Genomic DNA, 14,786 nt, shown 5'->3' on the forward strand with positions numbered 1-14,786 from the left:
TATTTTAAAGAGAGTAAATGAGGTATATTTTAATGTGTATATACTTTGTATATATATGTATGTGAATTGTGTATATATATGTATAATTTATATATTCGTGTATAACCATGTATACACAGTTATATAATAATAAGCCTTTTGGGGTATATATTTATATAATAATATATATTTAAGGTATATACATGTATAACTTATGTATATATAAGAATAACAATGTATATAAGGTGTTTAATAGTATAAAAAGTAAAAGGTTATTTAAAGTACTTGAGTAATAGGTGGGTACAATGTAGAGAAATACAAAAGTAAAATTTTAAAAAAATTAATAGTAATACTGAAAGAGACAACAGTAACTTGGCTATTCTAGGTGTAAAATTTTATTGGGCTATACTCACTAAAAACTGTTTGTTTGGGCTATACATATGTGTAAGTATCCATTTTGCAATCGTTACTTATATGTTTTTCTTCTACTATCACTATTACAATATTTAAGTCAAATTAATATTTAAAATTTCGTATCTAATCATTATCATATCATAACGAAATGAGCATATTAATCCGTGTTCCTTGACATGGCTAATTCCAATGCCAGGTCGATGTTTTGCTATTAAAGTTGTAATAATAACTACTCTTGATAGTATTATTCTATTGGTTGGTAAAAAAATTAAAGAGGGTAAAAACTTACCGGTACATATTTACACCCATCCAATAAACAAATAACACATGTCACATTATTTAACTATAAGTATTAGTCTTTAATCATAGTTAATTACCATGTATTTTCCATATCATCTTAAACAATAATATTAAAAATACTTAATAGAGTCTTGCAAAGCTCCGGTCTAGATCTATAACGTTAATGAATGACGATATTAATTTCTTGTTCACTTTCTGTACCATCACTGGCCTCTACAAATACAAAAATTAATTTCCTTCTACTAGGATAACTATCATTATTTATATATACATTTTAACTTTGAAAAATATATTAAACATTTTAAACTTAACAAAGAAGTATTTACTTTAGTAAACTCTCACTCGAACACATATGAAGATTAACAAACGAAAAAACTTTACGAAATAGAACTTTGCTTTGCATAGTTATATTGTTTCAGCATTTACTTTAGCATACTCCTCTTGATGACGCAAAACTTTGGAAGTAGATCGGATCGTAAATAAAAGAACACCATAAGAAGACCTGAATAAAAGTAATAAGAACTAAAAGAACTGACGGCAACCTTAATTCTTTTTAATTTATGTTAGTATGACTTAATTCTATTTTTTATTTTTTATTTATTTAAAATAAGACTCCTAATAGACCTTATATTGCGTTCTATGATTACTTTAACTACATTAGGTGTAAACACCCGGTACGGATAAGTATTTACCATATAAAGAGGCAACAATAAAAACCATACATGCATATATGTTTTTTTGCTTTTTAAAAATTATGTCTCCAGAACAACACAAGATTAAAAAACAAGAGTTCTCTAGTTAACGTTTAAATTTCAAATTTTATCAAATTATGTTCTAATGAAAATGTTGTTGCAAAATATTTGTGAACTTTTAAAATAATTATTCCTTTCCTTTTTATGTTCGATGAAGTTTGAAAGTTGAAAGTAAAGAATTTTGATCGTCGATTCATGATTTTAATGTTATTCATGGCATTTCTAGACTTTGGATAAGTTTGGATAAGGTTTGGGGATTTGTTGGCATGATTGAATAAGGTCTCTGTGGCCTCGGGTGCGTTTCGGAATGGTTTCGGGCCATCTCCCTTTGATTTTTAGTTGTTGGTTTCTGGTGTGTTTGGTATGCATCGCGATCACGGATACAGGGTCGCGATCGTGAAAGGTGATCTGGAGATGGGGGTTGTTGGTCTTCACGATAAAGGGTGATGCTCCGCATTCGCGTAGTGGCCTGAGTTGGGGCTCCGCGTTCGCGTGGGAGTTGGAGCCAGGCTGGGTGAGTTAGTGTTCGCGAACGTGAAGATGTTCTGCGTTCGCGGTGAAGGGGTTGTTCGTGTTTCACGATCATGAAAGGTAATACGCAATCGCGTAGGTTATTTGGTCAACATGGGTCATTTTGCTTCGCGATCGCGAGGCTTTTGACTGCCATCACGATTGGTAACGTCTGGGTAGTATATAAGAAGACAAATCGGGACTTAGCTGATTTTCATCTCATTTCTCTTATTGGAGCCGATTTTGGGGTGATTTGAAGGACCTTTTTCATCATCCATCACAAGATAAGTGATTCCTACTCATTGTGAGCTAAATACAAGAATTATATATGGAATTGAACATGAAAATTTATTAAAATTATGGGATTTTGGAAGAAAACCTAGAAATAGTATTTTTTGAGTTTTGACCACGAAATTGGACATGGAATTAGGAATAAATTATATATTTGGATTTGTGGTGCTATAGGTAGTATTTATCTTCGACATTTTTGGAATCCGGACGCATGGGCCGGGGGTTGACTGTGTTTAATTTTGTGTGGAGTTGGGAATTACTTTTAATTAATTAAATTACGAGTCTTTGAGCATATGTTTCTTGGTTTGCACATTCTTAGACTATTTTCGGATCGTTTGGCATTGGTTTGAAGTGTTAGAGAGGCGTTGGAGCCGGTTATCGGATTTCGGAGCGAGGTAAGTCTCTGTCTAACCTTGTAAGAGGGAATTTATGCCGTAGGTACTATATTTGTTATGTGATGCATGTTATGATAGTTGTGCATGTATGAGGTGACAAGTATCTGTGCGTATGCTAGATTCATGATCATGTCAAAGTAGACTTAGACTCACACCATAGTTTCTTTAATATTATTACTTGAGTTATTCTTACTTATTTAAATGCTTTAAGTTATAATTTAGCCTTTGACTAGACTTGCGTAGAATATCAAACTTTGTTATTTTAGATGTTTGACATGCTACTTGAACAATCATGGAAATTATACTTTCTTTTTTTTGGATTCCTCCAGCGTTGTACGTATTTATCCGAAAGTTTCTTAAATTTATAACTCATACATATATTCGTGAATGGGGCCAGTTACTCGTCAAGTTTCATTATTCATATGGGATTGGGCTGAACGCCTCAGCAATACTATTATGGATTAGGCCGTACGACCTCGACAGTACTATAAGATGCATCCATGGATAGGGTCATACGACCTCGGCAGTGTACACTATTATTATGGAGCGGGTCATATGCCACAGCATAATATCGTGCCATTACTCTTATGGGATCAGACCATTCGCCTAAGCAGAATCGTGTGTAATATTCGATAAGAATCAGCCTATTTATGAATCTATCTGACTTTGAGACGTGGTATTTATTGGTTAGTGACCTTATATATATTCCATTCGAGGTAGTATTCGGTATTTGAGGCTTTTGTATTTACTCTTTTGTTGAGGATCGTGTTTTGTACATATATATATTTGTCATTGATTTTTATTTGCCATGCTTCATTCATATCTACCTTTTCTGTACATTGATTATTGGACCACTAGTAAGTGTCGATCGCGACCCATTGTGACTACTTCTTCACGGTTAGACTAGATATATACTGGATACGTATTGATTTACGTACTCATACTATACTTTTGTACTAATTATGCAGGTACTGAGACAAGTATATTTGGTGATCACCTAGGCGTGTAGGCGAAGTTTCTGAGGAGACTTTGTGGTGCGATGCTCTCTATGTTATGATCAGTAGCGCACGGAGTCTCCGTCTTACTCATTTACTCTATTCTGTCTATTTTCTATTCCAGACAGTTGTTGTAGTGGTATTGTACACTCTAGTAGATGTTCATGAACTTATGACACCGAGTTTTGGGGTTTAGACTATTATTCTTGGATGTATTTCTATTATGGCCATATTCAAATCTTGAATATAATGTTAGTATTTTTATAAAGACGGAGCTATTTCGCTTAATCATTTCACCATTGATTTAAAATGCGTTGTGAATCGCCTATCACCGTATTGATTAAATTTATATGCTTGCCTAACGGAAGCGTTGGGCGCCATCATTGCCAATCGCGGAATTTGGGTCATGACAGGATGGTGCCTCCTGTCATTGAATCTCCAGTCTAGTCGGTTGGGAAGCCAATAATTACTTAAGAGATGTTGTTAGAGAGGCACTGTAGATTACAACAACAACAACAATAACAACCTTATAAAATCCCATTAATGGGGTCTGGGGAGGGTACAGACCTTACCCCTACCCCCGAAGGAGTAGAGAGGCTATTTCCGAAAGACCCTCGGCTCAAAAAAAAAAAAGAACGGGAGACAATATTAGTAAATATTAGTATCACCATAACAGTCATAAGAAAAATAGGAACACCATGAAATCTAGAAGAAAGATGTAAAGCAAAAGCGATAGCTAGTAAATAGGACCTGCACTGAAAAGCGAACTGGTACGCCACAATATTTTTACTAGTTATCTTAGACAAAAACCCTACATGGCTAGTCCCACTATGTTACGAAGTAAGGCACAACTCAACTACCTCCTAACCTACAACCCTAATACTCTCCATATCTTCCTATCAAGTGTCATGTCCTCGGAAATCTGGAGCCTCGCCATATCCTGCCTGATCACCTCTCCCCAATACTTCTTAGGCCGCCCTCTACCTCTTCTCGTGCCCTCCGTAAATCTGTAGATTGTAGTTAGTAAAAGATGGAGAAAGATTCATATCCTATCAGAAGCAAAGGAATTGGTAGTGGCATTACAAGGACTGAATTCATCATCTTGGCCTCTGCAGAACGCGTATGAAGATATTGGTCACCTTAAGGACAACCTATATGTAGTTTGTTTCTCATTTATTAGAAAGAATAAAAATAGGTGTAGTCACCTTCTAGCTAGTTTTTCAAAGACTTTAGTACATAAAGTATCTTGGGAGGAGCAGTTTCCCATATGGTTTGTGCATAAAACTTGTGACTCTTTTACTTTGCTAATGCATGAATATGAGACTATTCGTTTTGATGGGAAAAAAAATTGGTTTAGCCCATTAAGCTAGATTTTTGTAAATTCCTAGTCCCCACTTCTCCCACTTGACTTTTCGCAAGCCCTATTCCTTTTTTTCCCTCTCATTTTACTTGTTAGCTCATTTACGCTGCATCACTTAACCACCTTTGGCTACCTATCTCCATCAGCCAAAAATCATCGCCATTGGTCAGCAACCTCTGTTCATCTTTAAGTTATACCAATCGAATCGTCTCCTTCTCCACTACCAAGATCAATAACTCAAAACCTTTAAAATTTATCCCATCTCGACGAATTTCAGAATATCCAAAATCTCTAGTTTCTTTCTTCTCAAATTCGTGAAGCTATACTCATTTTCACCATGCAAAACCTACATAAATAGGTAGATCTTGGATGGATCTATGATTTGGCATCGGTTTCAGTAAGTAACTTCGGCAACCAATTTTGCGGTGAGTCGCCGGCCGCCACCCTAAAGTTCTAGCCTTGTTACTTTACTGTCTCAAGCCACTAAACATGAGGCTTTGAGTTTTCTTTAGTGCGCTGGCCGAATTTCTACATAGTGACTAAACGTAGCACAATGCCCCAAGTTTGATGGTTGTCTTTGGATATTTTAGTTATTTGATGTCGGGGTTCGCACTCAATGGTTTACAAAACTCATTTGGTTATAATTATCCCTTGAATAGTTGATAATTCAAGTGCTTCACTGAGTATTTGTGTGTATTGCCCTGCTCTTTACTTTAATTTAATATTATCTTATAGTTGTTGATTAATCGAAGTTTTGAGTAGCTGAATGATCTAACTAATTGTTAACTAAGTTATATGTTTAATTCAGTGATATTTTAAAGAGAGTAAATGAGGTATATTTTAATGTGTATATACTTTGTATATATATATATATATATGTGTGTGAATTATGTATATATGTGTATAATTTATATATTCATGTATAACCATGTATACACAGTTATATAATGGTAAGCCTTTTGGGGGTATATATTTATATGATAATATATATTTAAGCTATATACTTGTATAATTAATGTATATATAAGTATAGCAATGTATATAAGGTGTTCAATAGTATAAAAAGTAAAAATGTTATTTAAAGTACTTGAGTAATAGTTGGGTACAATGTAGAGAAATACAAAAGTAAAATTTTAAATAAATTAATAGTAATACTGAAAGAGACAACAGTAACTTGGGCTATTCTAGGTATAAAAATTTATTGGGCTATACTCACTAAAAACTGTTTGTTTGGGCTATACATATGTGTAAGTATCCATTTTGCAATCGTTACTTTTATGTTTTTCTTCTACTATCACTATTACAATATATAAGTCAAATTAATATTTAAAATTTCGTATCTAATCAATATCCTATCATAACGAAATGAGCATATTAATCCGTGCTCCTTGACATGGCTAATTCCAATGCCAGGTCGATGTTTTGCTATTAAAGTTGTAATAATAACTACTCTTGATAGTACTATTCTATTGGTTGGTATAAAATGCAAAGAGGGTAAAAACTACCGTCGTGTTTACACCCATCCAATAAAAAAATAACACATGTCACATTATTTAACTATAAATATTAGTCTTTAATCATAGTTAATTATCATGTATTTTCTATATCATCTTAAACAATAATATTAAAAATACTTAATAGAGTCTTGCAAAGCTCCGGTCTAGATCTATAACGTTAATGAATGACGGCATTAATTTCTTGTTCACTTTCTGTGCCATCACTGGCCTCTATAAATACAAAAATAATTTTCCTTCTACTATGGCAACTATCATTATTTATATATACATTTTAACTTTGAAAAATATATTAAACATTTTTGACTTAACAAAGAAGCATATACTTTAGCATACTCTCACTGGAACAAATACGAAGATTAACAAATGAAAAACCTTTACGGAATAGAACTTTGCTTTGCACAGTTATATTGTTTCAGCATTTACTTTAGCATACTCCTCTTGATGACGCAAAACTTTGGAAGTAGATCAGATCGGAAATAAAAGAACACCATAAGAAGACATGAATAAAAGAAATAAGAACTAAAAGAACTGGCGGCAACCCTGATTCTTTTTAATTTATGTTAGTATGACTTAATTCTTTTTTTTATTTTTTATTTATTTAAAATAAGACTCCTAATAGATCTTATATTGTGTTCTATGATTAACTTAACTACATTAGGTGTAAACATTCGGTGCGGGTAAGTATTTACCATGTAAAGAGGCAACAATAAAAACCATACATGCATACATGTCTTTTTTGCTTTTTAAAAATTATGTCTCCAGAACAGCACAAGATTAAAAAATAAGAGTTTTCTAGTTAACATTTAAATTTCAAATTTTATCAAATTATGTTCTAATGAAAATGCTGTTGAAAAATACTTGTGAACTTTGAAAATAATTATTCCTTCCTTTTTATGTTGGGGCGGATAGAGTATGCAGATAAAACTAGGAAAGGGAAAATGTTAATTTCTTTTACTCTCTAAATATTAAATCATTCTTCCCTCTCTTTTTCATTCTCTTGCTTCTCCACTCATTAGATAAGGAAATTATCCTGAGACTGATAACCAACTACAATGATATAATAAGTTTAATTTAAAGAAGAGTTGAGCAATTTGCCAAATGAGGGTATCAAATTATTAAATAAAGAAAAAAAAGGATTATGAATCGGACCTCTTCAAAATAATAAATTTAAAACTCACAACTAATTAGAAAATGACAGCACAGAATAATTTGTCTTTGCCTTAAAGACAGCTTTACATACATTATGCTCAGCATAAACTAATAGACTTTCCCAAAGACAATGAGATGTCAATAAATTTATTTGAGTATTATAACACCCAATGTTTAGGGAGGCTCCTTTTCCCAACTTTATGGACAATTAAATAGTAGTATGCTTTGATCTCAACATGTCTTTTCTCTTTAAAATTTTGTCGGGATGGTGATGCGAAGGGCCGAGGAAAGAGGGAAAAAAATTTGTCTAATTAATGAAATAACCAACTTGCATTTGTCCAATACAACATGATGAATCTACGAATTTAAGTTAAGAGTCCATAAAATAATAATCAGGTTATTTGTAAAATAATTAAAAATAATTCTCAAATATATAATATTAACTGATAACTTGATAAAAATAGTAATAAACCTCATATCACAAGTCAAACTGCACTCGTTGGGTAAAAATTCTTTCCATTCCCTGTTATATATACTATTACTTGATTAAATCTTAAATCTATAAACTACCCCGTAATATTCTCAACATGTCTGACCAAACTACAGTAACATCATTTTTTTTTTTTTTTAAGTAAATGATAAAACCATTAGTCAATTTGTTGAATCATTCAGGAATGATGTATTGATTAGAACCTAGAAGAGTCAGATTTTTGTACGGCAGTAGCGCTTATTTCAGCCATTGAATTTGTAATATATTAATAATGTAGATTTTTCAGAAGGGAGACAAAGAAGTTTTCATAATTTTAATTTTTGATCATAAATAATCGCTAACAAGAATTTGGTTCTTTTGAGAGATACGATCGGGAGGAGCTAATTCAAACCCCTCCGGTAAAATAAGAACAACAAAAGGAGTATAGTGCGATAACAAGCAATTTGTGATCAATAAAAAATACCACCGGATTGTGTACCCATCAGTCTTGGATCCTCACCTTAGACGGTTTCATTTGGTTATGAAAGAAAGGCTTTATTCCTAGCGTTAAGGTCTCTATCAAGCACTCTTCTAAAGCTGTCTTCAAGCTCTCATATTCAACTCGCTGCCTCATCCACATAGCATGAACTCGCTCCAAATGATTTCTCCTACTATGGTGGAGTTTACCAAGAACTCTAAACTTTCGGAGGGTCGGTTCTGTTTCAGAAGACAATCTAACAAATGAGAGAATTGGGATATGTAGAATCTTTCAATTAAAGGACCAAATGGGTTTTAGAAAATAAAATATTTAATTTATGTACGGGTCTATATCTTTGGGAACTGATGTCAGGTCAAGTATTAAGAAAAAAAATGGATGAGCTGTTAAGAAACCTAATTGTTATTATATGATGAAATTTCTTTCAATGATGAAAAAATCCACACGAAAATGAAACAATAGGTTTTCAATTTGGCCAAACAGCATCTACAGCCAAGAAAACTGGACGAGACTTTGTCCAACATTGACAAGAACAAAATATCTAGGAATAATGGCAAAATTTTGAGATTAACTTTTGGACATGTCCATTTGATGTTTATATTACCGTTTGTGTGAGCTTGCTCGTATTGCTGGTTTCAAACTCAAATAATGGAGAAGAGTTGCGGTAGTTTGTTAGCCAACGTAAAATTTTACAATTTATGATGAACTTTTATAATATAAATGTATAATTATCATTATATTAGTACTATTAATGTATAATATGGGTATACATTGAGATTAAATAAAATTATAGTGTCAGTAATGATTAATTGATTCATATAATTAATTGTAACTTAGCTTGTTTGGTACTGAAAGGTAATCGAAAATGAAATCTAGTTATTGTTGTTGTCTATGTTGGAGCGGAAGCAATTCCAGTATCATATTCACGTGTAAAATAATAGAAACGTGAACAAAGTAGATCAATCTCGGTCTCCAGTTCCAGAGTAGCAAGATCACGAACTCCAGAAAATATTTCACAGTCTTCTATTGTGTTACCCAAATAATATCCGGAAAGAGAGAATTTCGGGTGGGCGAAATTTCAAGGAAAATTAGTATAAAAAACGGCCAGCCCTATAACATATATATATATATATATATATATATATATATATATATATATATATATATATATATATATATATATATATATATATATATATATAAGCCACGTTTTTTAGGGTAAAATCATTTTTCAAAATCTGTTGGGTTTTCTTTTCCACAAAGAAAATGTTTTCTTTATTTCTTATTATTTAGGCACAGTAGGGACCACTGAATTTAATTAACAAAGCTCCCTATTATGGAATTAATTTGAATTTCGAAATTAATTTCTACCATAATAAATTATGAATTATTCCACTAAAAATTCGTAATTGTACTCCTTAGTTCAATTTCGAAATTCTTCCATAAAACCTTATTTAACTCCCCATGTTAAGATTCAGATACTAACCAATCAAATTAAATTACTGACAATTTAATTTATTGATTACTTCCTTTAGACTTTCGCTTAACTTATTTCATGTGTCGGATACAAAATTCACCGGTCGGGTTTACACACGAAAACTTATAAGCTTTCATAAAGGAGTATCATCAATTTCAAAGCCGAGACATGGATTCTATCAATAAATTATTATTTCGCCAATGTATATCATTATTGTCGAATTTACTAGGCTTATTGACCCACGAAAGAATCTCTCCTTTTAATAAATCAAAATAATAAATGACACACACAACTAATAATAATTATATCAAGATTAAGAGTATAAGTACATTGAATGGACTAGAGAAGTTATTTTATTAAGTCAATATAAAATACTTATTTCTACTTGATCCGTCAAATACATACAAAATGTACTAGCACAAGAAGTCAGAATTAAACTATTCCCCTAATCAAGATAAATTATATTTAATCTTGTCCTAAAACCATTCTGATGGTTTGTCCAATTTCATCATTAGATTGTGAACATAAATTTTATGACTTATAATAACCGATAATTTAATATTTCGTGTATAAGTTAAACTCTATACACTAAATCATCTACTATATAAGCAAATGACATACATACAAATACATGATCTATTTAAAATAAAATTTTATTGAATTGAATAACCATGCGTCTACAATTTTAACACCCGTTCCGTGTACATGCCTATCAAAAATCTTCTGTGGCAAGCTCTTAGTAAACAGGCCTGTCAAGTTGTTCTCTGACGCAATCTTATGACTAATACATCCCCTCTTTGTACTATGTCACGAATTAAATGATATTTAAGCTCAATGTACTTTGCTCTTTTATGGCTTCGGGGCTCCTTCGAATTTGCAACCGCTCCACTATAATCACAATAAAGTGTAATTGGTGCTTGAATCGAGGGAACCACACCCAACTCTCTTAGAAAGTTCCCGAGCCAAACCGCCTCTTTGGTTGCATCAGAGACTGCCACATATTCGGCTTCCATGGTGGAATCAGCAACACAAGTTTGCTTGATGCTCCTCCAACTTATGGCTCCACCTCTCAGAGTAAACACATTTTATGAGGTAGACTTTGTAGAATCTCTATCTTATTGAAAATATGAATTAGTGTACCCAATAGGTACGAGGTCATCCGAATAGTAGACTAGCATATAATCCCTAGTCCTTTTTAGATACTTGATTATAAGTCTAACCGCAGTCCAATGCTCTCGCCTAGGATTAGATTGAAATCTGCTAACAATGCTTACGACAAAGCAAATATCAGGTCTAGTACATAACATGACATTTATCAGACTCCCCACAGCAAATGCATAAGGGACCGTCTTCATTTTTTTTAATCTCTTCATCAGTTTTAGGAGATTGATCTTTAGATAGAGCAATTCCATGCCTGAAAGGAAGAAATCCTTTCTTGGAATCTTGCATGCTTAACCTGGAGAGTATTGTATCAATATAAAGAGCCTGAGGTAAGCATGATATCCTTTTCTTACGATCTCGCAAGAGCTTGATCCCAAGGATAAGAGCCATTTCTCCCAAATATTTTATATCGAAGTGCATGGACAACCATTCCTTAACTGAACCCAACATGCCCACATTATTTCGTATGAACAATATGTCATCTACATATAAGATTAAAAATGCCACTTTATCCTCATTCCACTTCTTGTATGCACAAGACTCGTTAAGACATTGATCAAAACTAAAAGTTTTAATCGCCTTATCAAAACAAGTGTTCCATGCCCTAGATGTATGTTTCAGTCCATAAATGGACCTTTTAAGCGTTCCTTGCCACTTTCTACGAAACTGCCTAGTTGCATCATATAGATGCATTCATCAAGACTTCCATTAAAAAAAGTTGTCATGACATCCATTTGCCAAATATCATAATCATAATGAGAAGCAATGGATAAGAGAAACCTAATAGACTTGAGCATGGCTATCGGCGAAAAAATTTCCTCATAATCGATTCAAGCCCTGCTTTAAATGTTTGCACTTTTCCCTCTACACCTCTCTTTTTCTTATAGATCCACTTGTATCCAATGAGTTTAACCCCATCGGGTGGTTCTACAAGATACCAGACTTTATTAGAATACATAAACCCCATCCCTGATTACATAGCAACAACCCACTTATCAACATCTTTAACATGTAGTGCTTGGTCGTAATTGACAGGTTCGGTAGTGGGCTTCTCAGGGATCCTATCATATGATTCTCCCAAGAGCGTATAAAGAACTGACTGTCTTATTTCTATCCCACTACGATGACACACTACATCAGTTGTAACTACACCATTATGATCTTGTGGTTGAACCACATCATTATCATGAACCTGATTCTCCATGCCATCCACTAGGATATCAACGAATTCATCTTATTGTGCAGTTTGCTCAACATAACCCCCACTACTTTGTGGTAGTATGACTTTGGACACTTGTTCTTGCAGGATATCGAGTCTATTAATATTTCTCCCACTACTAAAATGGAATGGTATTTCAAAATAGACTTATGGGGTTTGCATCTGGTCATTTTGTTTTTCAGATGACTGAGTTCCCATTCCTTTCCTTAGTTCCTGTAAAACAAGTTTACTCTATGTAACGACCAGACCGGTCGTTTTGAGAATTAGCATCATGTTCGGTAGATTATGGTCTCAAGTAGCTTCGTATTATGTATTGTGACTTGCGTATGTGATCGGGATTGGCTTACGGATAATTCGGGATTGATTTGGAAGGATTGTTCTTGTTTTAGAAGCTTAAGCAGTAAGAGTTGACCGGAGTTTGACTTTTATTTAGACGACTCCGGAATGGTGTTTTAATTATTCCAAAAGCTTTGTATGGTGATTTTGGACTTAGGCGTATGTTCGAATTTGGATTTGGAGGTCCGTAGGTTGATTTGATGCATTTTGGTGAAAGTTGGAAATTTGATGGTTTAGAGTGTTCATAAGTTTGACTGAGAGTTGACTTTGATGCTATTGGGTTCGGATTGTTGTTCTGGGAGTTGGAATAGGTTCAATATGTCATTTGGAACTTGTATGAAAATTTTGGATTCATTCTGGACTGGTTAGGCTTGAATCAGACGCTTGGTTCGAAGTTTAAAGTTTATGAACTTAAGAGATTGATCTTGATCGACGATTCGTGGTTTTGATGTTATTATGTATGATTTGAGGCCTCGAGTACGCCCGCAATATGTTTTGGGACTTATTGGTATGTTCGAACGGGGTCCCAGGGGGATCGGGTGAGTTTCGGGGTGGTTTCGAATTATTTTTAGCTGTTGGTTTTTTGCCACAGGGGTGTGCATCGCGATCGCGGACTTTGCGTCGCGTTCATGAAGAACAAATTGTTTTTTGGGCACTGCGAATCGCGATCGCGGAAACCTTATCGCAATCGCGTATAAGAAATTTCTGCTGTCACACGACTAACTTTGAAAACTTATATCTTGCAATCTATAAGGAATTTGGAGATGAACCAAAAATGAAAGTTGTATCCCTTTGTGTCTAATTTTCAGAAAATCAAACTGTTTGTCATTTGACGTTTTGTATAAAATGTTATGGCCATTATACTAGAGGCTATTTGGAAGAGTTGGGCAAGCTTGTTGGAATTTGTTCATCGCGATCGCAGGAACATGGCCGCGATCGCGAAGGGTAAAAACTGAGCTGGTAATTTTTTTTAATCGTGATCGCGAGGTTGGAGACCACGATCACAAAGAAGTACCCCTGAAAGTGCATTAAAACATCAAATTTCGCGAGTTTGAGTTTATTTTCTTCACTTTTTGAGTTCTTGGAGCACAAGCAAGGCGATTTTGGAGGAGATAAACACTCAAATCTTGAGGGTAAGTAATTTTATCTTTGTTTTGATTATAAATTTTGATTTTCTATGGATTATACATAAATTACGTATTTGAAAAGAAGAAATTGGGGATTTTTGTCTAAACTTTCCTTAAGTGAATAATTGAGTTTTGAACATTGATTTGGAGTTAGATTTGAGTGAAATTAGTATGGTTGGACTCGTAATTGAATGGGTTACCAGATTTTGTTAGTTTTATTGGGTTCGTGGTGCGGACCGGGTTTGACCTTTTGGTTGACTTTGAGTAAATGTATAAAGACTCGACCTTTATCATTTGGAAATGTTTCCTTAAGCATCATTTGATATTTTTGAGTTATTTTGGCTCATTCAAGCCATCTGTTATTTCATACGAGAGGGTCATTTTAGAGTATCGATTTAGCTTCTTTGAGGTAAGTATCTTGCCTAACTTTGTGTGGGAGAAATACCCCTTAGGATTTGAGTTGTTTGTGTTATTTGTGTTATGTGAAAGTCGTGTACGCGAGATGACGAGAGCGTACTCGAGCTTATATGTTTAAAATGACCGTTTAGACTCTTCAGCTTCTTTCATGTATTTATTTGAAATTGTTAGTACATGTTATATCTTTTATTTGTCATGTTTACTCTCACATGCTTGATTTGAAGTTGTTGTTACATGTCATATCCTTTACTTATCAAGTTTACTCTTATATCCTTTATTTGGAGTTTTTACCTCTTTTACTGTAATGTGACCTCCTTTATTATTGAGTTACTCTTAATTGAAATTGTTGTTACATGATATCCTTTCATTGTCAGGTTATTCTCATGCATTTAGACGTGGTTGTTAGTTCATGCCATCTCTTT

This window comes from Nicotiana tomentosiformis, chromosome 4 (assembly GCF_000390325.3).
Source record: "Nicotiana tomentosiformis chromosome 4, ASM39032v3, whole genome shotgun sequence".
In the NCBI taxonomy this organism is placed as follows: Eukaryota; Viridiplantae; Streptophyta; class Magnoliopsida; order Solanales; family Solanaceae; genus Nicotiana; species Nicotiana tomentosiformis.